Source organism: Eleutherodactylus coqui, chromosome 13 (genome assembly GCF_035609145.1).
Source record: "Eleutherodactylus coqui strain aEleCoq1 chromosome 13, aEleCoq1.hap1, whole genome shotgun sequence".
Lineage (NCBI taxonomy): Eukaryota > Metazoa > Chordata > Amphibia > Anura > Eleutherodactylidae > Eleutherodactylus > Eleutherodactylus coqui.
In genome coordinates, this window is record NC_089849.1 from 103,869,001 (window position 1) to 103,883,299 (window position 14,299).

Consider the following 14,299-nt stretch of genomic DNA (forward strand, 5'->3'; position numbering starts at 1 on the left):
CTACCTCACCGCTGTGTGTATATACTGAGGAGAATCTACCTCACCTCTGTGTGTGTATATACTGAGGAGAATCTACCTCACCTGTGTGTATATACTGAGGAGAATCTACCTCACCTCTGAGTGTATATAGTGAGGAGAATCTACCTCACTGCTATGTGTATATACTGAGGAGAATCTACCTCACCTCTCTGTGTATATACTGAAGAGAATCTACCTCACCTCTGTGTGTATATACTGAAGAGAATCTACCTCACCTCTGTGTGTATATACTGAGAAGAATCTACCTCACCTCTGTGTGTATATACTGAGGAGAATCTACCTCACCTCTGTGTGTGTGTATACTGAGGAGAATCTACCTCACCTCTGTGTGTATATACTGAGGAGAATCTACCTCACCTCTGTGTGTATATACTGAAGAGAATCTACCTCTCCTCTGTGTGTATATACTGAGGAGAATCTACCTCACCTCTGTGTGTATATACCGAGGAGAATCTACCTCACCTCTGTGTGTATATAGTGAGGAGAATCTACCTCACTGCTATGTGTATATACTGAGGAGAATCTACCTCACCTCTCTGTGTATATACTGAAGAGAATCTACCTCACCTCTGTGTGTATATACTGAAGAGAATCTACCTCACCTCTGTGTGTATATACTGAGAAGAATCTACCTCACCTCTGTGTGTATATACTGAGGAGAATCTACCTCACCTCTGTGTGTGTGTATACTGAGGAGAATCTACCTCACCTCTGTGTGTATATACTGAGGAGAATCTACCCCACCTCTATGTGTATATACTGAGAAGAATCTACCTCACCTCTATGTATATATACTGAGGCAAATCTACCTCACCTCTATGTGTATATACTGAGAAGAATTTACCTCACCTCTAAGTGTATATACTGAGGAGAATCTAACGCTCCTCTATGTGTATATACTGAGGAGAATCTACCTCACCTCTCTGTGTATATACTGAAGAGAATCTACCTCACCTCTGTGTGTATATACTGAGAAGAATCTACCTCACCTCTGTGTGTATATACTGAGGAGAATCTACCTCACCTCTGTGTGTGTATATACTGAGGAGAATCTACCTCACCTCTGTGTGTATATACTGAGGAGAATCTACCTCACCTCTGTGTGTATATACTGAGGAGAATCTACCTCCCCTCTGTGTGTATATACTGAGGAGAATCTACCTCACCACTGTGTGTATATACCGAGGAGACTCTATCTCACCTCTATGTGTATATACTGAGGAGAATCTACCTCACCTCTATGTGTATATACTGAAAATCTAACTGACCTCTATGTGTATATACTGAGGAGAATCTACCTCACCTCTATGTGTATATACTGAGGAGAATCTACCTCACCTCTATGTGTATATACTGAGGAGAATCTACCTCACCTCTATGTGTATATACTGAGGAGAATCTACCTCACCTCTGTGTGTATATACTGAGGAGCATCTACCTCACCTCTGTGTATATACTGAGGAGAATCTACCTCACCTCTATGTGTATATACTGAGGAGAATCTACCTCACCTCTATGTATATATACTGAGGCAAATCTACCTCACCTCTATGTGTATATACTGAGAAGAATTTACCTCACCTCTAAGTGTATATACTGAGGAGAATCTAACGCTCCTCTATGTGTATGTACTGAGGAGAATCTACCCCACCTTTATATGTATATACTGAGGAGAATCTACCTCTCCTCTATGTGTATGTACTGAGGAGAATCTACCTCACCGCTATGTGTATATACTGAGGAGAATCTACCCCACCTCTATGTGTATATACTGAGAAGAATCTACCTCACCTCTATGTGTATATACTGAGGAGAATCTAACTCACCTGTATGTGTATATACTGAGGAGAATCTACCTCACCTGTATGTGTATATACTGAGGAGAATCTACCTCACCTCTATGTGTATATACTGAGGAGAATCTACCTCACCTCTATGTGTATATACTGAGGAGAATCTACCTCTCCTCTATGTGTATGTACTGAGGAGAATCTACCTCACCGCTATGTGTATATACTGAGGAGAATCTACCCCACCTCTATGTGTATATACTGAGAAGAATCTACCTCACCTCTATGTGTATATACTGAGGAGAATCTACCTCACCTGTATGTGTATATACTGAAGAGAATCTACCTCACCTCTGTGTGTATATACTGAGAAGAATCTACCTCACCTCTGTGTGTATATACTGAGGAGAATCTACCTCACCTCTGTGTGTGTATATACTGAGGCGAATCTACCTCACCTCTGTGTGTATATACTGAGGAGAATCTACCTCACCTCTGTGTGTATATACTGAGGAGAATCTACCTCCCCTCTGTGTGTATATACTGAGGAGAATCTACCACACCTCTGTGTGTATATACCGAGGAGACTCTATCTCACCTCTATGTGTATATACTGAGGAGAATCTACCTCACCTCTATGTGTATATACTGAGAATCTAACTGACCTCTATGTGTATATACTGAGGAGAATCTACCTCACCTCTATGTGTATATACTGAGGAGAATCTACCTCACCTCTATGTGTATATACTGAGGAGAATCTACCTCACCTCTATGTGTATATACTGAGGAGAATCTACCTCACCTCTATGTGTATATACTGAGGAGAATCTACCTCACCTCTATGTGTATATACTGAGGAGAATCTACCTCACCTCTGTGTGTATATACTGAGGAGCATCTACCTCACCTCTATGTGTATATACTGAGGAGAATCTACCTCACCTCTATGTGTATATACTGAGAAGAATCTACCTCACCTCTATGTATATATACTGAGGCAAATCTACCACACCTCTATGTGTATATACTGAGAAGAATTTACCTCACCTCTAAGTGTATATACTGAGGAGAATCTAACGCTCCTCTATGTGTATGTACTCAGGAGAATCTACCCCACCTTTATGTGTATATACTGAGGAGAATCTACCTCTCCTCTATGTGTATGTACTGAGGAGAATCTACCCCACCTTTATGTGTATATACTGAGGAGAATCTACCTCACCGCTATGTGTATGTACTGAGGAGAATCTACCCCACCTTTATGTGTATATACTGAGAAGAATCTACCTCACCTCTATGTGTATATACTGAGGAGAATCTACCTCACCTGTATGTGTATATACTGAGGAGAATCTACCTCACCGCTATGTGTATATACTGAGGAGAATCTACCCCACCTCTATGTGTATATACTGAGAAGAATCTACCTCACCTCTATGTGTATATACTGAGGAGATTCTACCTCACCTGTATGTGTATATACTGAGGAGAATCTACCTCACCTCTATGTGTATATACTGAGGAGAATCTACCTCACCTCTATGTGTATATACTGAGGAGAATCTACCTCACCTCTGTGTATATACTGAGGAGAATCTACCTCACCTCTATGTGTATATACTGAGGAGAATCTACCTCACCTCTATGCGTATATACTGAGAAGAATCTACCTCACCTCTATGTATATATACTGAGGAGAATCTACCTCACCTCTATGTGTATATACTGAGAAGAATTTACCTCACCTCTATGTGTATGTACTGAGGAGAATCTACCCCACCTTTATGTGTATATACTGAGGAGAATCTACCTCTCCTCTATGTGTATGTACTGAGGAGAATCTACCCCACCTTTATGTGTATATACTGAGGAGAATCTTCCTCACCGCTATGTGTATATACTGAGGAGAATCTACCCCACCTCTATGTGTATATACTGAGAAGAATCTACCTCACCTCTATGTGTATATACTGAGGAGAATCTACCTCACCTGTATGTGTGTATACTGAGGAGAATCTCCCTCACCTCTATGTGTATATACTGAGGAGAATCTACCTCACCTCTATGTGTATATACTGAGGAGAATCTACCTCACCTCTGTGTATATACTGAGGAGAATCTACCTCACCTCTATGTGTATAAACTGAGGAGAATCTACCTCACCTCTGTGTATATACTGAGGAGAATCTACACCGCCTCTATGTGTATATATTGAGAATAATCAACCTCACCTCTATGTGTATATACTGAGGAGAATCTACCTCACCTGTATGTGTATATACTGAGGAGAATCTACCTCACCTCTATGTGTATATATTGAGGGGAATCTACCTCACCTGTATGTGTATATACAGAGGAAAATCTACCTCACCTCTATGTGTATATACTGAGGAGAATCGACCTCACCTCTGTGTGTATATACTGAGGAGAATCTACCTCACCTGTATGTGTATATACTGAGGAGAATCTACCTCACCTCTGTGTATATACTGAGGAGAATCTACCCCACCTCTATGTGTATATACTGAGAAGAATCTACCTCACCTCTATGTATATATACTGAGGCAAATCTACCTCACCTCTATGTGTATATATTGAGAAGAATTTACCTCACCTCTAAGTGTATATACTGAGGAGAATCTAACGCTCCTCTATGTGTATATACTGAGGAGAATCTACCTCACCTCTCTGTGTATATACTGAAGAGAATCTACCTCACCTCTGTGTGTATATACTGAGAAGAATCTACCTCACCTCTGTGTGTATATACTGAGGAGAATCTACCTCCCCTCTGTGTGTATATACTGAGGAGAATCTACCTCCCCTCTGGGTGTATATACTGAGGAGAATCTACCTCACCTCTGGGTGTATATACTGAGGAGAATCTACCTCACCTCTGGGTGTATATACTGAGGAGAATCTACCTCACCTCTGTGTGTATATACTGAGGAGAATCTACCTCACCTCTATGTGTATATACTGAAGAGAATCTACGTCACCTCTCTGTGTATATACTGAAGAGAATCTACCTCAACTCTGTGTATATACTGAGGAGAATCTACCTCACCTCTATGTGTATATACTGAGGAGAATCTACCTCCCCTCTGTGTGTATATACTGAGGAGAATCTACCTCACTTCTGTATGTCTATACTGAGGAGAATCTACCTCACCTCTATGTGTATATACCGAGGAGAATCTACCTCACCTCTGTGTATATACTGAGGGGAATATACCTCACCCCTGTGTATATACTGAGGAGAATCTACCTCACCTGTATGTGTATATGCTGAGGAGAATCTACCTCACCTCTGTGTGTATATACTGAGGAGAATCTACCTCACCTCTATGTGATTATACTGGGGAGAATCTACCTCACCTCTCTGTGTGTATATACTGAGGAGAATCTACCTCACCTCTGTGTGTATATACTGAGGAGAATCTACCTCACCTCTGTGTGTATATACTGAGGAGAATCTACCTCACCTCTGTGTGTATATACTGAGGAGAATCTACCTCAACTATGTGTGTATATACTAAGGAGAATCTACCTCACCTCTATGTGTATATACTGAGGAGAATCTACCTCACCTCTGTGTGTATAAACTGAGGAGAATCTACCTCACCTCTGTGTGTATATACTGAGGAGAATCTACCTCACCTCTGTGTGTATATATTGAGGAGAATCTACCTCACCTCTCTGTGTATATACTGAGGAGAATCTACCTCACCTCTGTGTGTATATACTGAGGAGAATCTACCTCACCTCTGTGTGTGTATATACTGAGGAGAATCTACCTCACCTGTGTGTATATACTGAGGAGAATCTACCTCACCTCTGAGTGTATATAGTGAGGAGAATCTACCTCACTGCTATGTGTATATACTGAGGAGAATCTACCTCACCTCTCTGTGTATATACTGAAGAGAATCTACCTCACCTCTGTGTGTATATACTGAAGAGAATCTACCTCACCTCTGTGTGTATATACTGAGAAGAATCTACCTCACCTCTGTGTGTATATACTGAGGAGAATCTACCTCACCTCTGTGTGTGTGTATACTGAGGAGAATCTACCTCACCTCTGTGTGTATATACTGAGGAGAATCTACCTCACCTCTGTGTGTATATACTGAAGAGAATCTACCTCTCCTCTGTGTGTATATACTGAGGAGAATCTACCTCACCTCTGTGTGTATATACCGAGGAGAATCTACCTCACCTCTGTGTGTATATAGTGAGGAGAATCTACCTCACTGCTATGTGTATATACTGAGGAGAATCTACCTCACCTCTCTGTGTATATACTGAAGAGAATCTACCTCACCTCTGTGTGTATATACTGAAGAGAATCTACCTCACCTCTGTGTGTATATACTGAGAAGAATCTACCTCACCTCTGTGTGTATATACTGAGGAGAATCTACCTCACCTCTGTGTGTGTGTATACTGAGGAGAATCTACCTCACCTCTGTGTGTATATACTGAGGAGAATCTACCCCACCTCTATGTGTATATACTGAGAAGAATCTACCTCACCTCTATGTATATATACTGAGGCAAATCTACCTCACCTCTATGTGTATATACTGAGAAGAATTTACCTCACCTCTAAGTGTATATACTGAGGAGAATCTAACGCTCCTCTATGTGTATATACTGAGGAGAATCTACCTCACCTCTCTGTGTATATACTGAAGAGAATCTACCTCACCTCTGTGTGTATATACTGAGAAGAATCTACCTCACCTCTGTGTGTATATACTGAGGAGAATCTACCTCACCTCTGTGTGTGTATATACTGAGGAGAATCTACCTCACCTCTGTGTGTATATACTGAGGAGAATCTACCTCACCTCTGTGTGTATATACTGAGGAGAATCTACCTCCCCTCTGTGTGTATATACTGAGGAGAATCTACCTCACCACTGTGTGTATATACCGAGGAGACTCTATCTCACCTCTATGTGTATATACTGAGGAGAATCTACCTCACCTCTATGTGTATATACTGAAAATCTAACTGACCTCTATGTGTATATACTGAGGAGAATCTACCTCACCTCTATGTGTATATACTGAGGAGAATCTACCTCACCTCTATGTGTATATACTGAGGAGAATCTACCTCACCTCTATGTGTATATACTGAGGAGAATCTACCTCACCTCTGTGTGTATATACTGAGGAGCATCTACCTCACCTCTGTGTATATACTGAGGAGAATCTACCTCACCTCTATGTGTATATACTGAGGAGAATCTACCTCACCTCTATGTATATATACTGAGGCAAATCTACCTCACCTCTATGTGTATATACTGAGAAGAATTTACCTCACCTCTAAGTGTATATACTGAGGAGAATCTAACGCTCCTCTATGTGTATGTACTGAGGAGAATCTACCCCACCTTTATATGTATATACTGAGGAGAATCTACCTCTCCTCTATGTGTATGTACTGAGGAGAATCTACCTCACCGCTATGTGTATATACTGAGGAGAATCTACCCCACCTCTATGTGTATATACTGAGAAGAATCTACCTCACCTCTATGTGTATATACTGAGGAGAATCTAACTCACCTGTATGTGTATATACTGAGGAGAATCTACCTCACCTGTATGTGTATATACTGAGGAGAATCTACCTCACCTCTATGTGTATATACTGAGGAGAATCTACCTCACCTCTATGTGTATATACTGAGGAGAATCTACCTCTCCTCTATGTGTATGTACTGAGGAGAATCTACCTCACCGCTATGTGTATATACTGAGGAGAATCTACCCCACCTCTATGTGTATATACTGAGAAGAATCTACCTCACCTCTATGTGTATATACTGAGGAGAATCTACCTCACCTGTATGTGTATATACTGAAGAGAATCTACCTCACCTCTGTGTGTATATACTGAGAAGAATCTACCTCACCTCTGTGTGTATATACTGAGGAGAATCTACCTCACCTCTGTGTGTGTATATACTGAGGCGAATCTACCTCACCTCTGTGTGTATATACTGAGGAGAATCTACCTCACCTCTGTGTGTATATACTGAGGAGAATCTACCTCCCCTCTGTGTGTATATACTGAGGAGAATCTACCACACCTCTGTGTGTATATACCGAGGAGACTCTATCTCACCTCTATGTGTATATACTGAGGAGAATCTACCTCACCTCTATGTGTATATACTGAGAATCTAACTGACCTCTATGTGTATATACTGAGGAGAATCTACCTCACCTCTATGTGTATATACTGAGGAGAATCTACCTCACCTCTATGTGTATATACTGAGGAGAATCTACCTCACCTCTATGTGTATATACTGAGGAGAATCTACCTCACCTCTATGTGTATATACTGAGGAGAATCTACCTCACCTCTATGTGTATATACTGAGGAGAATCTACCTCACCTCTGTGTGTATATACTGAGGAGCATCTACCTCACCTCTATGTGTATATACTGAGGAGAATCTACCTCACCTCTATGTGTATATACTGAGAAGAATCTACCTCACCTCTATGTATATATACTGAGGCAAATCTACCACACCTCTATGTGTATATACTGAGAAGAATTTACCTCACCTCTAAGTGTATATACTGAGGAGAATCTAACGCTCCTCTATGTGTATGTACTCAGGAGAATCTACCCCACCTTTATGTGTATATACTGAGGAGAATCTACCTCTCCTCTATGTGTATGTACTGAGGAGAATCTACCCCACCTTTATGTGTATATACTGAGGAGAATCTACCTCACCGCTATGTGTATGTACTGAGGAGAATCTACCCCACCTTTATGTGTATATACTGAGAAGAATCTACCTCACCTCTATGTGTATATACTGAGGAGAATCTACCTCACCTGTATGTGTATATACTGAGGAGAATCTACCTCACCGCTATGTGTATATACTGAGGAGAATCTACCCCACCTCTATGTGTATATACTGAGAAGAATCTACCTCACCTCTATGTGTATATACTGAGGAGATTCTACCTCACCTGTATGTGTATATACTGAGGAGAATCTACCTCACCTCTATGTGTATATACTGAGGAGAATCTACCTCACCTCTATGTGTATATACTGAGGAGAATCTACCTCACCTCTGTGTATATACTGAGGAGAATCTACCTCACCTCTATGTGTATATACTGAGGAGAATCTACCTCACCTCTATGCGTATATACTGAGAAGAATCTACCTCACCTCTATGTATATATACTGAGGAGAATCTACCTCACCTCTATGTGTATATACTGAGAAGAATTTACCTCACCTCTATGTGTATGTACTGAGGAGAATCTACCCCACCTTTATGTGTATATACTGAGGAGAATCTACCTCTCCTCTATGTGTATGTACTGAGGAGAATCTACCCCACCTTTATGTGTATATACTGAGGAGAATCTTCCTCACCGCTATGTGTATATACTGAGGAGAATCTACCCCACCTCTATGTGTATATACTGAGAAGAATCTACCTCACCTCTATGTGTATATACTGAGGAGAATCTACCTCACCTGTATGTGTGTATACTGAGGAGAATCTCCCTCACCTCTATGTGTATATACTGAGGAGAATCTACCTCACCTCTATGTGTATATACTGAGGAGAATCTCCCTCACCTCTATGTGTATATACTGAGGAGAATCTACCTCACCTCTGTGTGTATATACTGAGGAGAATCTACCTCACCTCTGTGTGTATATACTGAAGAGAATCTACCTCTCCTCTGTGTGTATATACTGAGGAGAATCTACCTCACCTCTGTGTGTATATACCGAGGAGAATCTACCTCACCTCTGTGTGTATATAGTGAGGAGAATCTACCTCACTGCTATGTGTATATACTGAGGAGAATCTACCTCACCTCTCTGTGTATATACTGAAGAGAATCTACCTCACCTCTGTGTGTATATACTGAAGAGAATCTACCTCACCTCTGTGTGTATATACTGAGAAGAATCTACCTCACCTCTGTGTGTATATACTGAGGAGAATCTACCTCACCTCTGTGTGTGTGTATACTGAGGAGAATCTACCTCACCTCTGTGTGTATATACTGAGGAGAATCTACCCCACCTCTATGTGTATATACTGAGAAGAATCTACCTCACCTCTATGTATATATACTGAGGCAAATCTACCTCACCTCTATGTGTATATACTGAGAAGAATTTACCTCACCTCTAAGTGTATATACTGAGGAGAATCTAACGCTCCTCTATGTGTATATACTGAGGAGAATCTACCTCACCTCTCTGTGTATATACTGAAGAGAATCTACCTCACCTCTGTGTGTATATACTGAGAAGAATCTACCTCACCTCTGTGTGTATATACTGAGGAGAATCTACCTCACCTCTGTGTGTGTATATACTGAGGAGAATCTACCTCACCTCTGTGTGTATATACTGAGGAGAATCTACCTCACCTCTGTGTGTATATACTGAGGAGAATCTACCTCCCCTCTGTGTGTATATACTGAGGAGAATCTACCTCACCACTGTGTGTATATACCGAGGAGACTCTATCTCACCTCTATGTGTATATACTGAGGAGAATCTACCTCACCTCTATGTGTATATACTGAAAATCTAACTGACCTCTATGTGTATATACTGAGGAGAATCTACCTCACCTCTATGTGTATATACTGAGGAGAATCTACCTCACCTCTATGTGTATATACTGAGGAGAATCTACCTCACCTCTATGTGTATATACTGAGGAGAATCTACCTCACCTCTGTGTGTATATACTGAGGAGCATCTACCTCACCTCTGTGTATATACTGAGGAGAATCTACCTCACCTCTATGTGTATATACTGAGGAGAATCTACCTCACCTCTATGTATATATACTGAGGCAAATCTACCTCACCTCTATGTGTATATACTGAGAAGAATTTACCTCACCTCTAAGTGTATATACTGAGGAGAATCTAACGCTCCTCTATGTGTATGTACTGAGGAGAATCTACCCCACCTTTATATGTATATACTGAGGAGAATCTACCTCTCCTCTATGTGTATGTACTGAGGAGAATCTACCTCACCGCTATGTGTATATACTGAGGAGAATCTACCCCACCTCTATGTGTATATACTGAGAAGAATCTACCTCACCTCTATGTGTATATACTGAGGAGAATCTAACTCACCTGTATGTGTATATACTGAGGAGAATCTACCTCACCTGTATGTGTATATACTGAGGAGAATCTACCTCACCTCTATGTGTATATACTGAGGAGAATCTACCTCACCTCTATGTGTATATACTGAGGAGAATCTACCTCTCCTCTATGTGTATGTACTGAGGAGAATCTACCTCACCGCTATGTGTATATACTGAGGAGAATCTACCCCACCTCTATGTGTATATACTGAGAAGAATCTACCTCACCTCTATGTGTATATACTGAGGAGAATCTACCTCACCTGTATGTGTATATACTGAAGAGAATCTACCTCACCTCTGTGTGTATATACTGAGAAGAATCTACCTCACCTCTGTGTGTATATACTGAGGAGAATCTACCTCACCTCTGTGTGTGTATATACTGAGGCGAATCTACCTCACCTCTGTGTGTATATACTGAGGAGAATCTACCTCACCTCTGTGTGTATATACTGAGGAGAATCTACCTCCCCTCTGTGTGTATATACTGAGGAGAATCTACCACACCTCTGTGTGTATATACCGAGGAGACTCTATCTCACCTCTATGTGTATATACTGAGGAGAATCTACCTCACCTCTATGTGTATATACTGAGAATCTAACTGACCTCTATGTGTATATACTGAGGAGAATCTACCTCACCTCTATGTGTATATACTGAGGAGAATCTACCTCACCTCTATGTGTATATACTGAGGAGAATCTACCTCACCTCTATGTGTATATACTGAGGAGAATCTACCTCACCTCTATGTGTATATACTGAGGAGAATCTACCTCACCTCTATGTGTATATACTGAGGAGAATCTACCTCACCTCTGTGTGTATATACTGAGGAGCATCTACCTCACCTCTATGTGTATATACTGAGGAGAATCTACCTCACCTCTATGTGTATATACTGAGAAGAATCTACCTCACCTCTATGTATATATACTGAGGCAAATCTACCACACCTCTATGTGTATATACTGAGAAGAATTTACCTCACCTCTAAGTGTATATACTGAGGAGAATCTAACGCTCCTCTATGTGTATGTACTCAGGAGAATCTACCCCACCTTTATGTGTATATACTGAGGAGAATCTACCTCTCCTCTATGTGTATGTACTGAGGAGAATCTACCCCACCTTTATGTGTATATACTGAGGAGAATCTACCTCACCGCTATGTGTATGTACTGAGGAGAATCTACCCCACCTTTATGTGTATATACTGAGAAGAATCTACCTCACCTCTATGTGTATATACTGAGGAGAATCTACCTCACCTGTATGTGTATATACTGAGGAGAATCTACCTCACCGCTATGTGTATATACTGAGGAGAATCTACCCCACCTCTATGTGTATATACTGAGAAGAATCTACCTCACCTCTATGTGTATATACTGAGGAGATTCTACCTCACCTGTATGTGTATATACTGAGGAGAATCTACCTCACCTCTATGTGTATATACTGAGGAGAATCTACCTCACCTCTATGTGTATATACTGAGGAGAATCTACCTCACCTCTGTGTATATACTGAGGAGAATCTACCTCACCTCTATGTGTATATACTGAGGAGAATCTACCTCACCTCTATGCGTATATACTGAGAAGAATCTACCTCACCTCTATGTATATATACTGAGGAGAATCTACCTCACCTCTATGTGTATATACTGAGAAGAATTTACCTCACCTCTATGTGTATGTACTGAGGAGAATCTACCCCACCTTTATGTGTATATACTGAGGAGAATCTACCTCTCCTCTATGTGTATGTACTGAGGAGAATCTACCCCACCTTTATGTGTATATACTGAGGAGAATCTTCCTCACCGCTATGTGTATATACTGAGGAGAATCTACCCCACCTCTATGTGTATATACTGAGAAGAATCTACCTCACCTCTATGTGTATATACTGAGGAGAATCTACCTCACCTGTATGTGTGTATACTGAGGAGAATCTCCCTCACCTCTATGTGTATATACTGAGGAGAATCTACCTCACCTCTATGTGTATATACTGAGGAGAATCTACCTCACCTCTGTGTATATACTGAGGAGAATCTACCTCACCTCTATGTGTATAAACTGAGGAGAATCTACCTCACCTCTGTGTATATACTGAGGAGAATCTACACCGCCTCTATGTGTATATATTGAGAATAATCAACCTCACCTCTATGTGTATATACTGAGGAGAATCTACCTCACCTGTATGTGTATATACTGAGGAGAATCTACCTCACCTCTATGTGTATATATTGAGGGGAATCTACCTCACCTGTATGTGTATATACAGAGGAAAATCTACCTCACCTCTATGTGTATATACTGAGGAGAATCGACCTCACCTCTGTGTGTATATACTGAGGAGAATCTACCTCACCTGTATGTGTATATACTGAGGAGAATCTACCTCACCTCTGTGTATATACTGAGGAGAATCTACCCCACCTCTATGTGTATATACTGAGAAGAATCTACCTCACCTCTATGTATATATACTGAGGCAAATCTACCTCACCTCTATGTGTATATATTGAGAAGAATTTACCTCACCTCTAAGTGTATATACTGAGGAGAATCTAACGCTCCTCTATGTGTATATACTGAGGAGAATCTACCTCACCTCTCTGTGTATATACTGAAGAGAATCTACCTCACCTCTGTGTGTATATACTGAGAAGAATCTACCTCACCTCTGTGTGTATATACTGAGGAGAATCTACCTCACCTCTGTGTGTGTATATACTGAGGAGAATCTGCCTCACCTCTGTGTGTATATACTGTGGAGAATCTACCTCACCTCTGTGTGTATATACTGAGGAGAATCTACCTCCCCTCTGTGTGTATATACTGAGGAGAATCTACCTCACCTCTGTGTGTATATACCGAGGAGACTCTATCTCACCTCTATGTGTATATACTGAGGAGAATCTACCTCACCTCTATGTGTATATACTGAGAATCTAACTGACCTCTATGTGTATATACTGAGGAGAATCTACCTCACCTCTATGTGTATATACTGAGGAGAATCTAACTCACCTCTATGTGTATATACTGAGGAGAATCTACCTCACCTCTATGTGTATATACTGAGGAGAATCTACCTCACCTCTATGTGTATATACTGAGGAGAATCTACCTCACCTCTATGTGTATATACTGAGGAGAATCTACCTCACCTCTGTGTGTATATACTGAGGAGCATCTACCTCACCTCTGTGTGTGTATATACTGAGGAGAATCTACCTC